The 19,695-nt window shown below is 36.0% G+C and overlaps 1 long non-coding RNA gene across 3 annotated transcripts in view; it reads right to left on the reverse strand.

Moving 5' to 3' along the window:
- Positions 1-19,616, reverse strand: part of LOC109368648 — a 31,113-nt gene extending 11,497 nt beyond the window's left edge. The window contains exons 1-3 of one of the 3 annotated variants that reach the window (XR_002116912.2): positions 18,089-19,033; positions 15,766-15,892; positions 5,320-5,476 (exon numbers count right to left, since the gene is read on the reverse strand). This is a non-coding gene — a long non-coding RNA (uncharacterized LOC109368648). Of the gene's footprint in view, positions 1-5,319; positions 5,477-15,765; positions 16,738-18,088 lie in introns of all 3 variants that reach the window. The other 2 variants (XR_002116909.1, XR_004160390.1) reach the window with 2 other exon arrangements.
- Positions 19,617-19,695: the final 79 nt, after the last annotated feature.

Genomic DNA, 19,695 nt, shown 5'->3' on the forward strand with positions numbered 1-19,695 from the left:
CAAAAATAATACGTAGGAAATTAATCGTATCAATGACCTTTAAGTATAATGTCTGTAACATTTGTGGTACCGTGGTCCACAGTTCTGTGATCATCAGTGAAGAATCAATAAAAGTCTGACAAATAATTGCATCAGTAAAACAAAACCTGGCTCCAGAAAGAGGGAAATGGAACAATGCTGACTGGAGCCCCATCTATAAACTGTGACAACTTTTGGCCCTGCTCCACTGCCTAAATCCACCTGCCTATCCACTGAGTTTAACCCTAGTGTGACAAGACATGAAGCCCAGCTCACACAATCAAAAAGACCAGCTAGGGTAACTTTAGTTGATCTGGGAAACTCTAGCAAAGAGAAAAACCAGCCTTCAGCATCTCACAGCCTGGGAAGTGCATCTCAAAAACTATCTGCAGATACCCAGACTGTCATTAAAAGGGCTCCTTCAACCTGTCAAGCTTTAGAAAACAAGAGATAGGAACAAACTTCCAACAGATGTAGCTGTCATTTAAGATTAAAGCAAAAAGCTAGCAGTACAGAACCTTATGATGTGTGCAATCACACACTTGCTTCTACCAAAGAAAATGTTGCAGTACTTCTTAAAATATTTCAGTTAAAAATAAAAGAACAAAGTGTACCAACAATAAATAAATCAAAACACTGAGTAGAAGAACTCTACTGTATGTCCATGCACATATTCTTGTAAGCACCTCAAAGCACTGTCCTGAAGGTCTGATAATCCCTCAGACAAATCAATTACTTTAGGTTTTAGAAGGCAAGTTGAAACAATAAGGCATAAATTCTCATGTTGACAAAAGGAAAACATAGTTACTATAAAGCTGAGAGGAGAATGGAAGAAGTGGGTTAGCAAAAACCGCAACATTGAGCAGTGCTGGGCTAGGATGGAGGAGAGCTTAGTCCAGGACCAAATGCTTAGAAAAGAAGAAATGAGAGGTGTTCTAGGCAAATAGCCTCCTTTCAGACCAAGTAGCCACCCTGCCTAACAGCAGTTCGTAATGGTTAGAAAAACTAGTCTCTTGCTAACCTAAAAATAAGTAATCCCCATATTAATTGGCACTATGTCCTAACACCATACCATGTCGTCTTAGCCCAAACTCATATCCAAAATCCACTAATCCAAGTAGAATCAAGCAGTTGAGAGAGAGGAAAAAAAAGATCTTCCTGGAAACGTGTCTCAACTCTTGCATATTACTCTTCACTAATACAGACAAAAACCTGTAGATTTCTGGTTACATTAAGATTTTGTCAATAATCTCTTCCCTTTTCCACCTATATGATTTCAAAACACTCTTTTGTGATGCTTTACCTAATGCCTTAATACTCACATACAAAGGAATGTAATGCTGAAATTAATGCTTCTTGCACACACATTACATTTCTTCCCAAGTGAGCAAAATCCTAATTTTTAAGAGCCTACCCAATTATTTCCATTTTAAAAATCATCTTGGCTAATCACTGACAAGCTGCATAGCACAAGAAATCAGCTGAGTGCATATTTTATAAAAGTACTGTATAATCAAACCATTTAACTGAGCATTTTATATGTCTCAGGACAAAACAAACCTTTGTCAATAAAATTACAAGGCATATCACTATCTACAACAGATGCTTTATTGAATTCTTTAAATGTATTACTCTATTACCATCAGTTCATGTCACTGTTACACTTCAAGTGAAACCTTCTTCAGTGAACACTAGATAAAGGATGGACCTATTGCAGCAATAGATTTACTGCTATGGATTTAAGAGGTCCCCACTGTATTCACATTACTTTATTACCATTTAGCACATTCTAATTAAAAATAAAAAGACTTCTTCCCTTTGCCTTCTTCCCCTGTGCATTTCGAAGTGATTTAATTCTAGAGAGAAAGAGCAAATGGCAGATCAAAAGAAAATGTTAGACTATAAATTACCTGCTTCTCTGGACATATGGACTATTCATTAAGTACGAGGTTGAATGCTAGTTTCATTCCTTGCCTGTCAGATATGCTAATTCACTCAAGTCATTTGACACATCCTGTAAAATATTCCCATGCTGTGATTTAGGGAATTACTTCTTAAATGGAAGATCCAGTTCCCAGAGACTCTCTGGTCACATCAGTGGAGAATAGCGGTTATCACTAGGATGTGATCCCCCTGCTTTTAACTTCTAGGAAGGAAAAAACTGGTCTTGCACAGTCTTTTCCTGCCCACTACAGTGTAGAAACAACTGTGCCAACCTGGTTTTCCAGCATGGCCCTGCAGATCTCCCAGTACAGGCATGGGCTGTACCAAGTACAAAGCAGAACTGGGTCAGTAAACAGCCTTCCCTTTAGTATGTTATGGGGAAAGGCTCATTGCCATTAAAAATCTAAAGTTATTAATTTTCTTAACATTAGGTCCCATCCCCAGAGGCAATCTCAGTGGGTAAGATAGCAAAAATATTGTTAGAAATTGTAATAAGAGTTCAAGAAGCTGGTGTTTAGAATCATAGAATCACCAAAGTTGGAAAAATAGAGATTATTTAGTACAACAATCAACCCATCAACCTGTCCTTTTTCTGGGAAAGACTCAAATCTATCCCCTTGGAAGTGGAACCAGTTGGGCTCCATCATCTCTGGCAGCATCGTGAAGGATAAAGACACAGCCTGTGTCCAACAGCACTTATGTTTTGTACTGTTAAAACAGAGAAATTGCATTCAAATGGAAAGGAAACTGCAGAAAGAAGCTGCTCTGCTGCCATCTTCTAAATGGGTTAACGATAGCGGGCAGCTGATGCCTCTTCTGTATATTGGGAACAGCTGGCCATTAGAACCAGGTGAAGAATTTTGTTTGATATACACAGCCACAAAATGCCTACTTGATCTGAAATAACATCTTATTTAAATATTTATTTTAGAACCCCCCTTAATTTATCATATTTATGTAAAAATCTACAGTATGGTAGAATTGTCATTATTCACTTCCAAAGGCCTTGAGTACTTATTGCTGGATTTTTTTTTAATGTTGATGACTCTTAATATTCATAAAAATAAGAAGCCAATTTGCAATGGATATATACTAGGAAAATCCTGCCAAAATCAGCTTAGCCTTCTCAGTAGAGCTGAGAGAATGTAATTTAGCATTCTCCAGCAATTCTTAGCACTTCCCAGGCTTCTTTTCATCAGAGACTTGCCAAAGAATTTTAAACTGCTTGCTTTTTTTCTGACTTAGACAAGCGTCCTGTAGGAAATTAGATTAATACTAGTTCACAATGGAAAACCTTTGCCACCCTATTTCATTATTACTACTCAGATCATCGTTCACATCATGAATAAAGATGTGGGGTATTGCTCCTGGAAATGTATTATGCTGCTAAAATGCTGTGATGTTTAAAGCTACCTTAGCCTCATTGGGAGATAAGAGGCAGTGTTGATGGAGCTTTATCTATCATGAAACTGTGTGGATGAAGTGAACTTCTAAAAAGCAAATGCTCTCTCTTGAAGATTCAGGAGCTGGTGACAGTTCTCTAACTGGGAATATGGATTGTGTCCAACAGACTCCTTGGGTTTGATGGCATGGTGCTCACTTAGCAATCTTGCTCACACCCTCTCTTCAGTTATGCCAGCACTGAAGGGCTAGGACACTAAAGCGGGGATAAGGGAAGTTGTCTTGACCTAGGAATTCTTTTCTTTATGGTCTTTTATAGCATACCAGCACAGAGGTTCATTTTTTTTCCTGGCCACTAGATAGGTACACATAAGGAAAATGAAGTTTAGTCACAGGTTTTGTTGGGTAGAGGAGCATAAAGTTAAAATTTATTGTGGAAGGGGAGGTTTGTACACAATAAGCTTACCAAAAGAAAATTCAGTTCTGTGATGGAAGAAACTTTCTGCACATGTAAAACAACTTCAGTCCCTGGGGTATAATGAGGAATAGGTTATCCAATGTTAACATGCAGATGCATGTCAGAGAGTGAGTTTTAAATACTAGGGAGGAACTTGATTATAGACATTTTTGTTTCCACTGTCATTCTGTGCAAAGTACTATTGATTAATCATTTTTGTGGTAGGAGTCACCAGACAATTCTGTTTAAAGTTTTTTTTTTGTTTGTTTTTTTTTGTTTTTTTTTTCTTCTGAGGGAAGGAAAAGCAGAAATTTTGTCTAGAAAATATTGTGTTACTCTTTGTTCTCCTAAAGAGCAGTCCTTCGAGAGAAATTGTCAGAGAGTTGAGAACATGTTCTTTCATTTTATTCTCCATCTTTCAAGGCAGTTCCCAAGACAGAATAGCTTCCTGGGAACTGAACCGCGGTACATGGGTTAAAGTTTATAGAAGGATCATAGATTGCCTGCTTATGACTTTACTCTATTATGAGATTGATGTGCATATGTACAAAGTAAGTTAAACTCTGACCACAGCAAGACTCTGCTTCATTGATCTTTATTCCCTGAGAGCCACTCGTGGAGTCTCTGAGGGCAATTCCATCCCTCAGATATACATAGCGTACCCGAGTGATGGTGGAAGTCTAGCCAATTAGTGAGAGCATAATTTTGAACAAAAATATCCTCTTCCAAAGATTCTGGTTACTCATACTGATTGTGATTGCCCTTGCTTTTTCAAGAAGGAAATTGTGCAGTGGTTTTACATAGATTTATTTGTACATAATTGATATTGCGCCTCATTGGCAGCGGGTATTGAAGATTTACAGTGGTTGAAAAGATGAGGGGAGGAGTTGGCAGTTCACACTTCAGTAGACAGAGGTGCTAATCTTGAAATTCAAGCTATATTCCCATAAATATGAAATATGAGGAGAAGGAAGTGATTTGAATTTATGAATAGGGAATAATGTTCTCCTGCTCTAAAACTCTCTTACCATTTGCTGTAGGTAGTGATGGAATGGTTTGTGAATTTTCTTTGGAACTAAAATACAGTTTTAACCAAATCTGAAATTTTTTAACATCAGTCGGAGGGCAAGCAATAAAATGTAATTGTCAATTGTCAAAATATATCCATAAAGTCATTATGTATCAGTGAAACTGCAGATGGTTTGAAAGGTATCTAAATTTATCCCAATTAAAATAATATACCAATATACCAAAAAAAAAAAATAACAATTCAGACCTCTAAGGATTCTGAGGGAGGAAAAATGAAACCAGTGATCTAGCAGATTGTGTTCTGTATAAATAAAGCACTAAAGATTCTGAGACAAGAGACCTTAATTGAAGTCCATTAAAATCAATAGAAGAATAAAAACCAGACAGAAATAGAACAGGAAAGATAACATACCAAGGGAGTTTCAAAGTACTGAGCATACCAAGGGAGTTTCAAAATATTGAGTGCCCACCTGTGATTTCCACTGAATTAGCAGGAGTTATTGATGATCAAGATCTTTCTCAGAAATCTGTCTGCTCCTGGGTTTTGGCATGAAGTCCTCCTCTAAGGATATTATTTCCATGACATCACTCAGCCTATGATTTCACCCCTAGTCCTCCATTTTTCTTCTGTAGAAGGTATAGAATAGAAATATGTTATAATGCTGAATTGCACTCTTGTTCTGCAGTGCAAAATTCTTCTATCTGCTGCATTTGTTTCATCTGAAAGGGTAGGGAAAAGTATTTATGTCTGTCCTTGTTGCTTGTAGCTAAGTACCTTGAGAGCATCCAATATCTCTAAAAATATAGCTGTTGTTCAAAAAAATACTTGTTTCCACCCCTGTCCTCCCATTGCCTTTGGCTATATTGTTCCTGAGAAGCCTTGCTGAAGAAAAGGGATATGTTACTGCAGTGCTTACCATCTTGTTCTGAATCCATGAACTGGGCTTCTGTATCAACAGGTTTTACCTTTGTTTGTGTTTACTCTCTGCTTTTTAAGCTTCCAGTGTGAAGATTTTCTTCCCAGCTATGAACAATAATATTTTTTTTATTTTTATTTTTCCCATCCAGGGAAATCCATTTTTAAATAATGTGATTCTAAGAGCTGAAGCTTTAAGAAAAAAAAATTAAGCAGTGTGAGATCTATAACATATAATTAAGTGAGATTTTATCAGTATACCTCAGAGGAAATCTTCCCTTATTTTCCTCTGCTCTCTATTAAAATAATACAAGGCAGAAGTCTACAGCATCCCCATGTATTCATCACCTGAATTTACAGTGCTCTGGTACCCAGCTGACCCATTAGTGATTATCACTACAGCCATATAGTGCTTATTTCAGGAAGAGAATCGTATTTGATTATGAACTGTAGAATACATATAATTTTAATATGCTATATTGGCCAGATTATCCAGTCCTTCCTCTCACAGTGTAAGTAGCCTCATTTATTTCAGAAGGGCAAAATTAAGTTAAGAAAAAATGAAAGGGAAAAGGGGTCAATTTAGTAGTTGGGAGGCTGCATAGCCTGCACCATGCTTCTCTGCTTCATTCAAGGCAAACTGCTGTGCTAATTTTAATTCTGCTTGGTCAATGTAAAATGTGGGACAAATGCTGCACTCCTTCCTCATGCCAGCAGTCCCACTGAGTCCTGGGGTTTATAGCAGTTTCTGTACTCCATCAGCCGGATGCCATGAAATGAAATAGGATAGTCCATTAATTTATTTTATTGCAGGACTGGCTAACTGATGAGTGTGCCAATTGACGCACAGAATAGAGGAGCTGGGGTGTTAGAAATGCACCTGACACTGAATCTTAGCAAAACAGCTCCATTAAAAAATGAGCATTAATCAATAAATAGCAAAATGTATTTTTTTAGGGGAATATATTCTAATAAGAAATCAGCTATTAAAATGGCTGTCATAAGTATCATAGAAAAGACTGGAAGTTTTCCCATATTGGGTAGGATTTTTGGATAATAAACAAAAGAATGATGATTTGGCAGGCACACTTAAAAGAAATTTTAGGTACATCGAGCAAAGTTATGATGTGCTACAGTGACTATGAGTGCATTCCTGGCTCAGAATCTTCTTTCCTTTCATTTGGTAGACTAATTAATTCCCATTTATGTTTAAGTAAACGATTATTTGCAGCACTCACTGGCTGAGTTCTTATTGGATAAACATAAACAGAATTTATGGATAACTCTAAACTCAAGTCCTTGGACTGCTGAGAGGACTGTCTTGAGATTTCAGCCTTCAATTCCCAACTTCTTAAAAAGACCACGGTAAGTAATGATGCTCAGTATATCAGCCCGATACTGCTTCTGCACATTAGTGTTGGTTAGATGGTGTCCATAACTCTTGCAGTACTGAAACCCACAGTAAAAACAAATACCGTCATGAGGCTTTTCTCCCTCAATAAAAACGTTTCCTTAAGTGAAGACGTATAAACCTATATCAAAGGAACTGGTCCAGCTAAACAGGCATTTGCTGAGCTCACTTTGGGGAGCAAAAAGGAGAAGAGAAGAGCAGACAGGAATGGGTTATGGTGACTTGAGCTGCTCCTCTGGCTTTCTTTCCTCTGCTAGCTGACAGAGCGTGAGCCCAATGGTGGGCAATGTTTGATATACTGGTTTGGAAACTTGTACCTGTATACAACCCCAATTAACTAACCTGACATTTCCAAAATATCAGTAGGAGTGACGTTTACTTTAGTACTTAAAATCTAAGCATTTACAAGTAATCTTTAGGCAAGGGCATAAAATTAATACTGATGGAATAAAAATCATAATTACTCATCTATTGTATATACTAATCATGCACAGTCCTTCTTTGGCCAGATTTAGACAAAATGAATATGGTCTGGAATGATGGGCCCTTTGCTGGTGCAAAAGAATTGTTGAAGGAAAAAGAAGAAAGACAAATAGGTGTTTACAAAAAAAGAAACAAAATCACATTTTCACTCAGAAAAAGAATTAAAAAAAAATAAAATGGAAAGCAGGTTCTGAAAGAACAAGTATTCTTAACAGATATACAGACATTTTTAGAGAAAAATCCAGACTACAGGGACATTAAAATAAAAATGGAGCAATTTAATGAAGAGAACAAAACATTTCAAGAGCACTGAAGTACATGTTTTACATAATGAAGAATTCAAAGAAAAAGGAGGAAAAGAATGAATTTTAAATACTGTTTTCAGTAGTAACTATCTTAAAGTCTCTAATCAGAAAAAAGAAGCCTTTATAAAGAGCAGAGCAATTACGGCTATCAAATGCTATATGTGAGTTCCATTCTCTATTTCTTTCTTTCTTTGTTTCTTCATCTTTCTTGTTAATACTTTTTCTATACTTCTTTCATGTTCTCTCTCCCTTTATTTCTCACACGCACATGCTATCCCTTTTTCACAACTTTTTCAGAGCTTGTTCTTTTTGTATTTTGACTTTATACAAAACTTCAAAAAATAATTAAAGGGAATGTTGGCATACTGAAAACATGTTTAAAGCAGTCCTCCTGTTGATTTCTTAGTTTGTAATACAGACACTTTCTAAAATTGTATTTGAGGTTCGATCGTGAATAATTACATTTAGCATCTGATTAGGTAGCATGACCCCAATGAAAAAATGCATCTCATCACCTGCTAAACTACATTTGGTAGACACAAATATGTCTTGCAGAAGGCTTGCATGCTAAAGTGCCTTGACCTCAAGCTATGGGCAATAAGACAAAATAGGAAAAGAAGTAGTTGAAAATTCGTTATTTTTAGCTGGGCTATGTTTGCTGGTATTACAGACTCTGAAATGAAGCCAACACTTGTATCACCCTTTACAGCCATGGCATCAAATGGAAGATGTCTAATAACACAAATAAGACCATATTCAACATCTTGCCAGCTGTGACCACAACCATTCATTTCAACATCACACACAGATTGTATGGCCCCACAGAAAAAACTGGGTAACTTTAAATCTTTTCTTTTTTCTTTTCTTTTTTTTTTTAAGATTATAGCCTATCCCTCTTGCAATTCCTTCCTTCCTCCCTTCCACATGACATATCTTCTTCTTCTTTCTGATGTATATTTCTCCTGCATGATATATCACAACTGGGAATTAAATTGCTTATATAAGGGGAAAAAAACAAACAAACAAAAAAAAACAACCAAGCAAATTAGGCAGAAAAGATTGGTTTATGTTAACCTTAAAACCTATCAAAATGCTGTAATAAAAAAATCACAAGGAACTTTCAAAACTCTATCACTGCCCTGTATTGTTAAGTAAAGTGATGTAAGGCAGAAAAAAATGTAGTTTACAATGCAAAGAAATGCAGAAAGGTAAGATATATGCATGTGCCTGTTTACAGGCTTTTTGGCATAGCACATCTTTGGAGACATTTTTGAATGTCACAATACTCATAAGATTTTCCATACTCAGAACTTTGCAGCATCCCTGTATGAAAGATTTTTTTCTCATTTCAAGCCCCTGCTGTTACTGGGGCAAATGAACTTCTTGATTCACTAGCTCATAACAGCATCACTGTTTTCATTAACATTATAAATATCTGTGAAGCAATATGAAGCCTCCAAATTGATTAATGCCCATTGGCATAATTTCCTTTTCAAGTGAAACCTTAAAAACATTTTCAAAGGGTTACTTGCTATCACGTCTGTAGTGCCTAAGTCTTCTGATACGTTCACTTTCATGGCAATATATATTATAGAGGAAATTAAAGGTTTTAGACTGAGCATGAAAACTGTTAGACTGCAAATAATAAACCAAATGTGGACGCATAAGCAAACTAAAATACTGGAATTTTCAAGCTTATCTACAAGTGCTTCTTTCATACTGCTTCTAGTATTTCAAAATATAACCAGAAGGAAAATAAATTATTTCCTGGGAAAAAAAATTCTTGCAAAATTAATTTAAAATAGATCTTAAATGCTTCTTTCTCAGCAAATAGCTGGATATAATAAATTTGTTGGTATTTTCCTCCTGGAAGTAGACAGAAATTATGTTGCTTTAGCATTTTCTCAGCCTCTTTTTCCAGTTCATTTGCAATATCTAAAATCCTCCAAACAGAACTCCTATGAAAAAAAAAAAAAAAGAAAAAACTTAGAAGATGCTTTCTTTCAGATTCTACGGACAATACTTCAAGTAAGACTTCTATATTTCACCTGGGAATTGTTTTTGGTTGGTTATCAATACCGACAACTTTATTCATTTAGAAGACTCATGATTGGTTTTGACACGTAATTGCAAAGGATGCTTCAAATTGTGTGGCTCCCAAGCTCTGTGCTCTGAATCCCAACCCAAAACATTAAATCTCTACTTTTCTAGTGGGTCAGATGCCATAGTCTTCTCCTGAGGAGATCAATTTCCTCGATGTCAGTAAATGAACGAATGAAGACACTGCTGTGTAAAAAATCGTTGCTGGATACTGGTAGTTCACATTAACAAAAAGAGAGAAGCCGGCTGGTGATTCCTACAGTTAACCTTCACACACATACACATGGGTCTGAGCAAAAGAAAATGCCACATAGAGCAAAGCCATAAAGGCAATATCAGAAAGATAAATGTTCCTGGTGGAAAATGATCTTTCACCTCTGGGTCACTAGTTCAAATCCATTCAAAAACTATAAGAATAAGGGAGGTTAGAGAATTAAAGTTACTGGGAGTTTAAGGCTTTAAAACAAAATGGAGCTAATGTGTTTACAGTATCCTCTTTTGAATGATAGATATGACCATATTTTCACAGGAAAGAAGGGAGATAAAATATGAGTGGAAAAATTAACAGTTAATAATGATAACAAAGATAACAAATGATAGTAATAAATGAAGGTAAGAAGAGAAGAAGATACATATTCCAGGGAGATAATCTGAAAAGAAAATACAGGTCAGCAGTAAATGTAAATCAAATAACCTTTATGACATAAAAATACTATACAAGCAAGGTCACCAAGCTGAGCACATCAATCTCATTTGAGTTCACACTTGCCAAAATGTTCAAACTATATTGCCACTTAGACTGGAATAGAGATGACAGTGAAAGACCTTCTTAAGAAATATTAACGGTTTTGAGATATACCACTGAGCACATGAAAGAAACCTTTGCAATGTACCCACATATAATGCTTTCTCTACAGAAAATCTCATATTAAAATACAATGCTTTCTCAGACTCGTTTTCTTCTAATCAGCACTTACTCCATCCACAACATTTAAAATATCCTTGAGTGAAGAGTTGGTTACAATACATTTTCCACATTGATATGATTTTCTGTTAGTAAAATTATTCTATGCCAGACCTGCATAACCTGGGTAAAGTGAATAATGCAAATGAATTTCCGAAGGTCATGCATTTAGTAGTAAATGTAGGTAATACAGGAACCAGTGTGTAACAATACTTCTGAAGCTCTCCCTGATGTTAAATAATACAGGTTCCCCACGTACAATAATCTAAATCACCATTCACTGTTTTGAAGAATTATTCATTTATACCTGCTTTTTCAATTAGCATGATGTTTTAATGTTGAATCTTGAGTTTTGATGCATGGCTTACTGGATAGACAACAGAACTCAGCGTGACAATTAGCACACAAGTATAAGCAGCAGAATCATGCTTTCTGGACAACACAGTGAGTGGTATGCCCTGATGGATGTATTTTCTAGTTTACTTGCAAAAATGACTGTGCCATTTCCTCACGCTGAGTTTCAGTTAGAATTCAAGAGCAAAAGTGGAGAAGTAATTGACAAGATTCCTTCAGCACAGAAAGTTAATTTAATTTGATACTAGACTGGTTTTTCAGAAAAAAAGCACCACAACATCTGAAATGGCATGTTTTCTTCTGTGACTTAAGTTGTTTTCACCAATCCTTATACTATCACCTTATTCTTGATGGTTCAGTTACCAAATGAGAAAGAGGAAAATACCCTCCAACCACTTTGTAATATTCGAGAATAATTAACAACCTAAAAAAAATCATATTTTTGGAGGAATCGTTCAGCAATAATGGAAACAATAGATTTTTTAATTAGAATTCACTAGGGAGGGAACTCTGGCATTTGCTGAGCTTGTCAGATGCCTTGATAACATTTCCCAGTTTTGCTGGCACTTTATTACATTTTTTTCTTGGGCCTCAATGCTTTATTTCAGGAATCTTTGTGTTGACAAAAATATCTTCAGCAAAGTGATTTCTCATCTCTCTTCCAGATGTGTTCTAGCTGCCAGTGTCACTGTGCATACGTCAAGAATGTTGCTCACTGCTGTTCTCATCTCAATGTGTCAGATCAGGAAGTGACAGAGAAACACTGATCCAATAAATTATGCTTTGAGTACTGGTTCTGTGCTCATGTTTGCTAATCACTCACCTGAGGGACTAGCTTCTTCAAATGTAAGCCAGATTTTTGAAGGAATTGCCACTCTCTTTCAAAGAGATTGGCCTCAGAAACTGACCACGTAACCCAAAATACTGCTTTGAGGGAATCAACCAATGGACAAACTGCTGAGGAAGGAGCCAACAATCAACCAGTAGAAGATCAGCAGTTCTAGATTTTATCTCCTTTTGAAGCATTTGAGTAGTCTGTACAAAAGCACAGAAAAAGTGTAGAGTGGAAATTGGACCAAAAACTTGGAGGAATATATTAGGATGCTAGAAGCATAGGAGAATTATGTGTATTATTCCGTATGAATAATAAAAACTGAAGTGGAATGAAGAAAAATGGGACTAGAAAGATTTGGTGAAACTTCATTTGAAAAAATGAAGCAGGGATGAAATGAGTCAGGAAATACAACTATGTGAGAAGTTGTAGTGAATTTATCTCTAAGACAGTACAATGTTTGAAAAGCAGGAAAGTTTCCGGAAAATGACCAAAAAAAAAAGCACTGTAAATGCTAGGCATATCTCTGGAAATTACCAAGTGACTGAGTGACAAGACCTTAATAAATTTTCAAAGTCTCCAAGAGAGAAAAGTGCAGAGCTGAAACAGGAGCAGCTCACCCATTCTCTCCAAAGGAAACTTAGAGAACTTTCCTTCTGTTTTGCATTTGGGTGCAGCAGAGATACAAATCAGCTCTCAGACCACCTGATATTAAATAAAACAATAACTTTAAAATTATTATTTTTAAGCACAAGAGCCCTAAATTTCTAACCAGGTGATTTTAATGAGAAATATACTGGACTACTTCCAGGCATTACATGAATAATATGTTCCTACATTTCTTCTAAAATTATGAAAATGTTGCCATTTGGCTAAATCTAAAAAACTTATCCCTAAATAATCCTATTATTCTTTTTCATGATGGTGCACTAGTTTAAAGCATGCATTGAACCCCAGGCAATCAATACTTGATTTAAAAAGGAACAATGGTGAGTCTTACAATGCACTAGAGGGGTCAGAATCTCTGCATGTATTTGTACAATAACCATGCACTTCAGTAACAAAATTTCTACTGTCTACTGTGTCAAAGAAAAAATATTAGGTTGATACTTACCAGAAGTACTAAACTGAGCCTGATAGAGGTTATATTAGCAGAAGGTCAGGGAATCACAGAATTGTAGGTGTTGGAAGGAATTTCTGGAGATCATCAGGTCTAACTCTCTGCTAGAGAAGGTTCCTTATAGTAGGTTACATATGAAAGTATCCAGGCATGTGTTGTATACTTCCTGAGAAGGAGACTCCAGCACCTCTCTGGGCAGCCTGTTCCAGTGTTCTATGACCCTCAAAGTAAACACGTTTTTCATCATGTTGATATGGAACTGCCTGTGTTCTACCTTGTGCCCATTGCCATATATCCTATTACTAGGCACCATTGAAAAAAGCATGCTCCCATCCACTTGCTCCCACCTATTAGATATTTATAAGCATCGATATGATTCCCCCTCAGTTTTCTCCAGGCTGAACAGTCCCACATCTCTCAGCATTTCCTCATGTGGGAGATGAACCAGGTACCTGGCACCTCCATAGCTCTCCACTAGACTCTCTCCAGTGGTTCCCCATTTTTCTTGAACTGAGGAGACCAGGTTTGTAAACCCAGCTGAGGCTCATTTTAGCACCATGTCATTTTTAATGCCAGAATAAACAACTGACAACTTAATTTAACCTGTTTGATTCACATCTTACATGATCTAAGAAGTGATAAGTTTTCCCTTCCAAGCATTCCATCACCAAAACTGTCCATTGCAGAGTCTGATCTAATCCTCTCAGGAGTTAATTTCCACTGAGTTCAGCAAAATGATCAAGACATTACATGTTTTCATCTTTCATTTATAATACAAGCTTTTGGAATGGATTTCTGAGGATACAGTGAAATTTTAGGCTTTATATTTTTGTGGCTTGTCCTAACTTTAGAGAAATATCATTCAAATATCACCGGATGTAATTTTACTGTACTGCTTTTTTTTTTTAATAGTAAGTATGAACATTAAATTGTTGCATTATTAAAATACTATTAAATAAATGTTAGCCATCTAGATGATTTTCAGACTGAACAACCCCTTGAAGTCTTTGACGCTATTGGCAAAGTCAACCAGTACTTTGGAATTCTTGGAATAAGATTCCATTTTTCTTTCTAGTTTCTTCCTTACATATTTTCTGCTCTAAGACTCACTCTGTGGCCTTCTCAGTGAGCACTCTCCTTTCTGGGCATTCCTGCTGCTCTGTTTTGCCCATGGAAACTGGAATCCCAAACAGATAGGAGAAATAGAGCCACATTTTTGCCTGCTCCAAGACCAGGCCATCCAGCCCCAGTCATCTTCTGCACTTGCCTTATCTTGCAGATAACTGTTTGTCTCAAATGAGTTTTTTAAGTAGTTCAGTTTTTCTCCTCTTTTTCAGCTATTTTTAAAGGTGAGAAGATTGATTACATTCTCCCCTTTTCTTTTTAGCTGCCATTTGTCACTGTTGTGAAAAACATCAAAATGAAGGCTACTTCTATTAAATGGGAAACACTATAATTCCCATGCAATCTGTCCTTGTATAAGAAAAAGAAGAAACAGACTTCTCTCCATGACTAGGTTTGATTTCCCCACATAAAATCACACGTCAACACATTGCACCCACACATCGTTTTGCACACGCTGCAAAGTTAGCAAAGTGGCAGAGACTGCAAGTAAATATTTTAGAAACAATTGCATTTGTCTTGTGAATGGCACTCTCTGATTAGCTTTTTTATAATCAATCACACTGATATTTGATTCACAAAACCTCAATTATGTCTCTGTAAAAGCAATTAGATGGAGACCTTAAAAGAGCAGATTAAAAGGTTTGAATACTTGGAGAGAGTAATTTAAAAATATTAGTAGGAAATTACTTTTTAATTTTATGTATTCATCTATTTGTAAGTTAATGAAATTAATGAGGCAAGAAATGAAATGGAAATTTCACAACTTTGCATCACTGTAGTTAGTTTGCTTGCCAGGAGCTATGCCAGAAAAGCCATATTTACAACCAGTTTACAGCTAGAAGTAATAAATAGTCTAATTGTAAGAGCATTGCTATTACATATTTTGCATCTTTTCTCTCATATAATCTACAAAGGTACTAAATATCTTCCTGAAAGAGCTTCTGCTGACCAGTATGAGGCTGAAGCCTTACTATAAAAGTATATAAAATGATCCCAGAAAAATTTCTCTTTTTTTCCCCTTCTGTAAACAATATCTGTTCAGCTTTCTGTGTCAGCATAGTTTTGAAACGAATCATTTGAGAAACTGAAAGCTGTGACATAAGGACTGTGGAAAATAGCAGTTTACAGGAGACATGTGTACTAGAAGTGTTCTCTTCCTACTGTTACAGATGGAGAGAAATTTGCTTGCATTTTTAGTTTTAACTTGGAAAAATCAGTACAATCAAAATAAACATAAGAAATGGGCTGAAACTCAACCTGCATTTCCTTTGCAATCACTGAATGCCTGTTAATTTTGATCAAGTACCTGAGCTACAGATGGAGTGAATTCTAGTGACTGGACCACACATTCTCATGAGACAGCTGGGCAGCATCTCCTGCTAATGACATCTTCCTTGGTATTTTCAGGAAAGTTCTTGGTAGGCTTCCATCCTCTGCCATTAAAATAAACAATAATTTACCATCCCAGCTCTAGGACATACAAATACATAAGAAGAATTAATACTTGGAGTGTGAAAGATGCAGAGTGGGATAGAGTGGCACTTGGATTTGCAGGAATGTGTCTCTGGGTTAGGGTGGCTATGTTAGGAGATAACAGACTCCAAAGACCCAATAGTAGAGAGATTTGGATTTGTTAGTCCCTAAGAAGCACTAACAGTAGGTGTAGACTCAGAGTGAAGTGCTGAAATGAAGCAGAAATGCAGAAATCTATTGCATGTTATTGAAAATTCTTCCCACAAGTGTTTGAAAGATGATTAAAGGAAACCTTATTCAACTAGACATGAATATTTGATAATGATCCAAACCTCAAGATCTGATTTTTGGGTGGACAGAATGGTAATATGAAACATAGTAGATTTTGGAAACAAGCTGATATTTCCTTGTAAGAGCTCACAAGTATCAGTGCTGTGAAGGCTGGGATAAAGTTTGGTGTTTTTATCTATGTTTTCCACTTCTAAAGATGCCAATAAATCTGTCGGAACTATATTGTCTTTTAATCTGTTTAACGTTAACTTCAACATTTTTCAAGCTTTCATGCTCATTTCCTGAAGAATTTGGAAGTCAAGCAAGTCTGATATTATTGCTCATAAAACTGGTAGGAGTCACATTACTGAATCTTAAACTCCTTTGGGATTGCACTTAAAGGGAGCAGGAAGAGGAACAAGTGGTTCAAAATCTGAATAATTGTATCTATGGTAAAAGGGGGTCAGCAGAACTGTTTGAAGAAAGTGACATCAGTAGCCTTCAGTTCTTGTGTGGATCAAACACAGAGGTAACACTGGAGAAAAGCAGAAAAACACACCATCAGGGCTGGTGTCCCAGATTGATATTACACCAACTGTGAATTCATTTTGCTTTTACTAGAAGCTATGAAATACTTAATTAAAAAGATCATGTTGGCAAGAAGACTTTTTATTAGTTATATCTAATCACAAGCAATTACTGTAGTATTAAACAGGTAATGTACCAAAAGTGTCATTTATTGTTATGAGATTCTATGTAGTTTAATGCTCTGTTTAATGATGATAATAATAATAATTGACAAAGCATTAGCAGGAAACTTGTGAGATCATTCCCCATCTTGTTCTGCATAGAAGGAATCCTCCTGTCCATTTGGGATAGCAAGTAACACCACTAAGATCCAGCCAGCCAGGCAGTCACTAAGTTGCAGCATTTGAGTCTCACATCATCAAACAAAAATGCTTTCAAGTCTCTCTACATGAAAAGGAAGTGGGCGAGCACTTCCTGTTTCATCTGAATCAGGTTTTTCCACTGGACTTTTCACATCCTCCAAAACCAGAATGCAGTATGGCTTTTGAAAGGCTTCCCATGTCAACATCTTTCCCTGTAAGCAAGGCCAGGAAATTCTCTTTGCATTAATGTCTTTCTTTCAGATGAACATTTAAATCAGATTTCTGCCTAAGTAAGTAATCCAAAGAGAATGGCTGCAGAGAGACACATAGCACTACAGTAGAAGCAAACATTTCAACCCTTTCAGGGGGTTGGAACTTGATAATCCTTAAGGTCCCTTTCAATTCAAGCCATTCTATGACTTGCCTTTAAGTGTTCACTCCTTACTTTGGCTGGCATAATGAAGAAACTGATCTGTATTTAATAATAAATATCTGTAAGTATGTATTTTCTTCATTTTCCCTATTTTACTTGAAAACCCTGACCCCTAATAGCCTTTCCCATACTCTATCTCTCTTCTGCTAAATAAGGACCCTCAATCTCAATTAACTGTAAAGTTTTCTTCTCTTACTGGTCTGTCAACTGGCCTTTAAGTCTTTCTTTTTTTTCTCTTATTTTAAAATATTTCCTTTTTTTTTTTGTCCTGCCAGCTAAAGCATTTTTTTACATATCTAGCACAGGGATCTTCCCTTCTACAATTTCAAGTTCCATTTCAAGTTGACTCACAGATTGCCTGCAGGAGGAGTTAAGTGTTGCACTGTGATTTTTGCACCAAAACAGTGGCTGTGTTTTGGGTCTGTTGGTGGTCCATCTGCCTGAATGGCCAGCAAGCTTTAAGTGATTTCCATTACTGCTAGAGAAAAAGATGCCAATGGCAGATTGTATTTGGTTTGGTGTGTATTAAAGCATCCAATTAAGGAACAATTTCAGAGCCTTACCCAGAACTGATAAATTCTCCTTAAACAGATTCTCTGAACCATCATTGCTAAGTCAACTGTGATTATATGTGGGTAATGGTAAGTGTTTCTGTAAGTAAAATAAACAAAAGAGGAAATGACATTATAGGTAAGATAACTTTAAAATAAATGTTCAAACTAAACAAACAAACAAACAAACAAAAAACACCAGGATTTAGCGCACATATTTCTCAAGACAGAATTTGGCCTGAGATATTAAAAAAGCTTTAAGCATATGGGTAATGCACTGTAGTAAACCACTTCATTTCCCTATTTGCAACACCGAAATCACAGGCCCGCTCTGCTGTGAACCTGACCTCAAGATTTTAGACCTGCCTGTTGAAAGACTAAACAATTATACTGGCAGAAAGCCATTACTATGTACTTTATTCTAGATTTGAAGGCTGTTTCTTTTGAAGGTTTAAATCTATGCACAATTTATATTTACATTAGTGATTTCTATGTTATTTTTTCTGACAAAGATTTTGATTTCAATGTCTGCAAGCCAGCATAATATCTTGATTTTCTCACCTACTCAAACTGTCAACATGAAGGCGTGCTATCTTACTTCTCACTGAAATTGACATCATTGCCATTAAATATATTGGCATCTACATGGTTTTATGTGTATCGGTGCATACTTAGATATTTATTAGTTGTGTATTTCTCACTGCAGTCTTGTTTTTTCTTGGCAGCAGCTTTCTCACCTCTGCTCATATTGTTGTCTAATACAATTAATCAACAGGAACTACTGTTCTGTACAGTCACTGACTCACGAATATTATAAAAGCTCTGTCATTTGGCACCATGACAATACCAAAATAACAACATCAAAATGTGTTTCTCTTCATCATGCAGTTACTTCTGTGAAACTACAAATACATTTTTTATTCATGAGGAAAAAAAATAAAAGAGAATGAAAGGACCTTTCTGGTAGAGTTTGATTTCCAGAAAAAAAATACACTCTGTCTCTCCAATTCTATTTATTCTTCATTTGCTTAATGGATAATTATATTCAGAATATGGAAATGGTAATAACTGAATCTTTATTTCAATGACAGTGTAAAACGAAAAGGGCATGGTTGGGAAACTCTGTATCTGCTCAAAAGAAAATAAATTTCCAGTAAATAACAAATTAGCTTTGCACTACAAAATAAAATAAATAGTGGATCCAAACTTTATTTTCTAGTTGTAGAAGTATGGAACGTTTTCAAAATGGTAATTTAGCAAATTGGATCCTCTAATTTATTTAATGTGTTTCAGGCTGATCTGCAAGTGGAATTACTTGTTAACCAAAGAAGAACTGAGAAGTAATAAATTTGAAGGAATACTTAGAATAAGCCTAAGAAAACAAAACAAAATACATATTTTTACCTAAAAAGGTATTTAGTACTAGTGTGAGAAATGCATAGGAAATTCCAGTTTTCTGTTTTCCACTAAATTTTGCAATGTGATATTAGCTCCAGTGAAGTCTATAGCAAAATAATAATAATAATAAAAAAACCTTTGCTGGAATTAAAGCAAGCACTTTGTGAAATATGTAGCACACAGCACACTGAGAACTACGACCTTAAAAACTGAAACCTCTT

The sequence above is a fragment of the Meleagris gallopavo genome, chromosome 7, assembly GCF_000146605.3.
Source record: "Meleagris gallopavo isolate NT-WF06-2002-E0010 breed Aviagen turkey brand Nicholas breeding stock chromosome 7, Turkey_5.1, whole genome shotgun sequence".
Taxonomy (NCBI): Eukaryota; Metazoa; Chordata; class Aves; order Galliformes; family Phasianidae; genus Meleagris; species Meleagris gallopavo.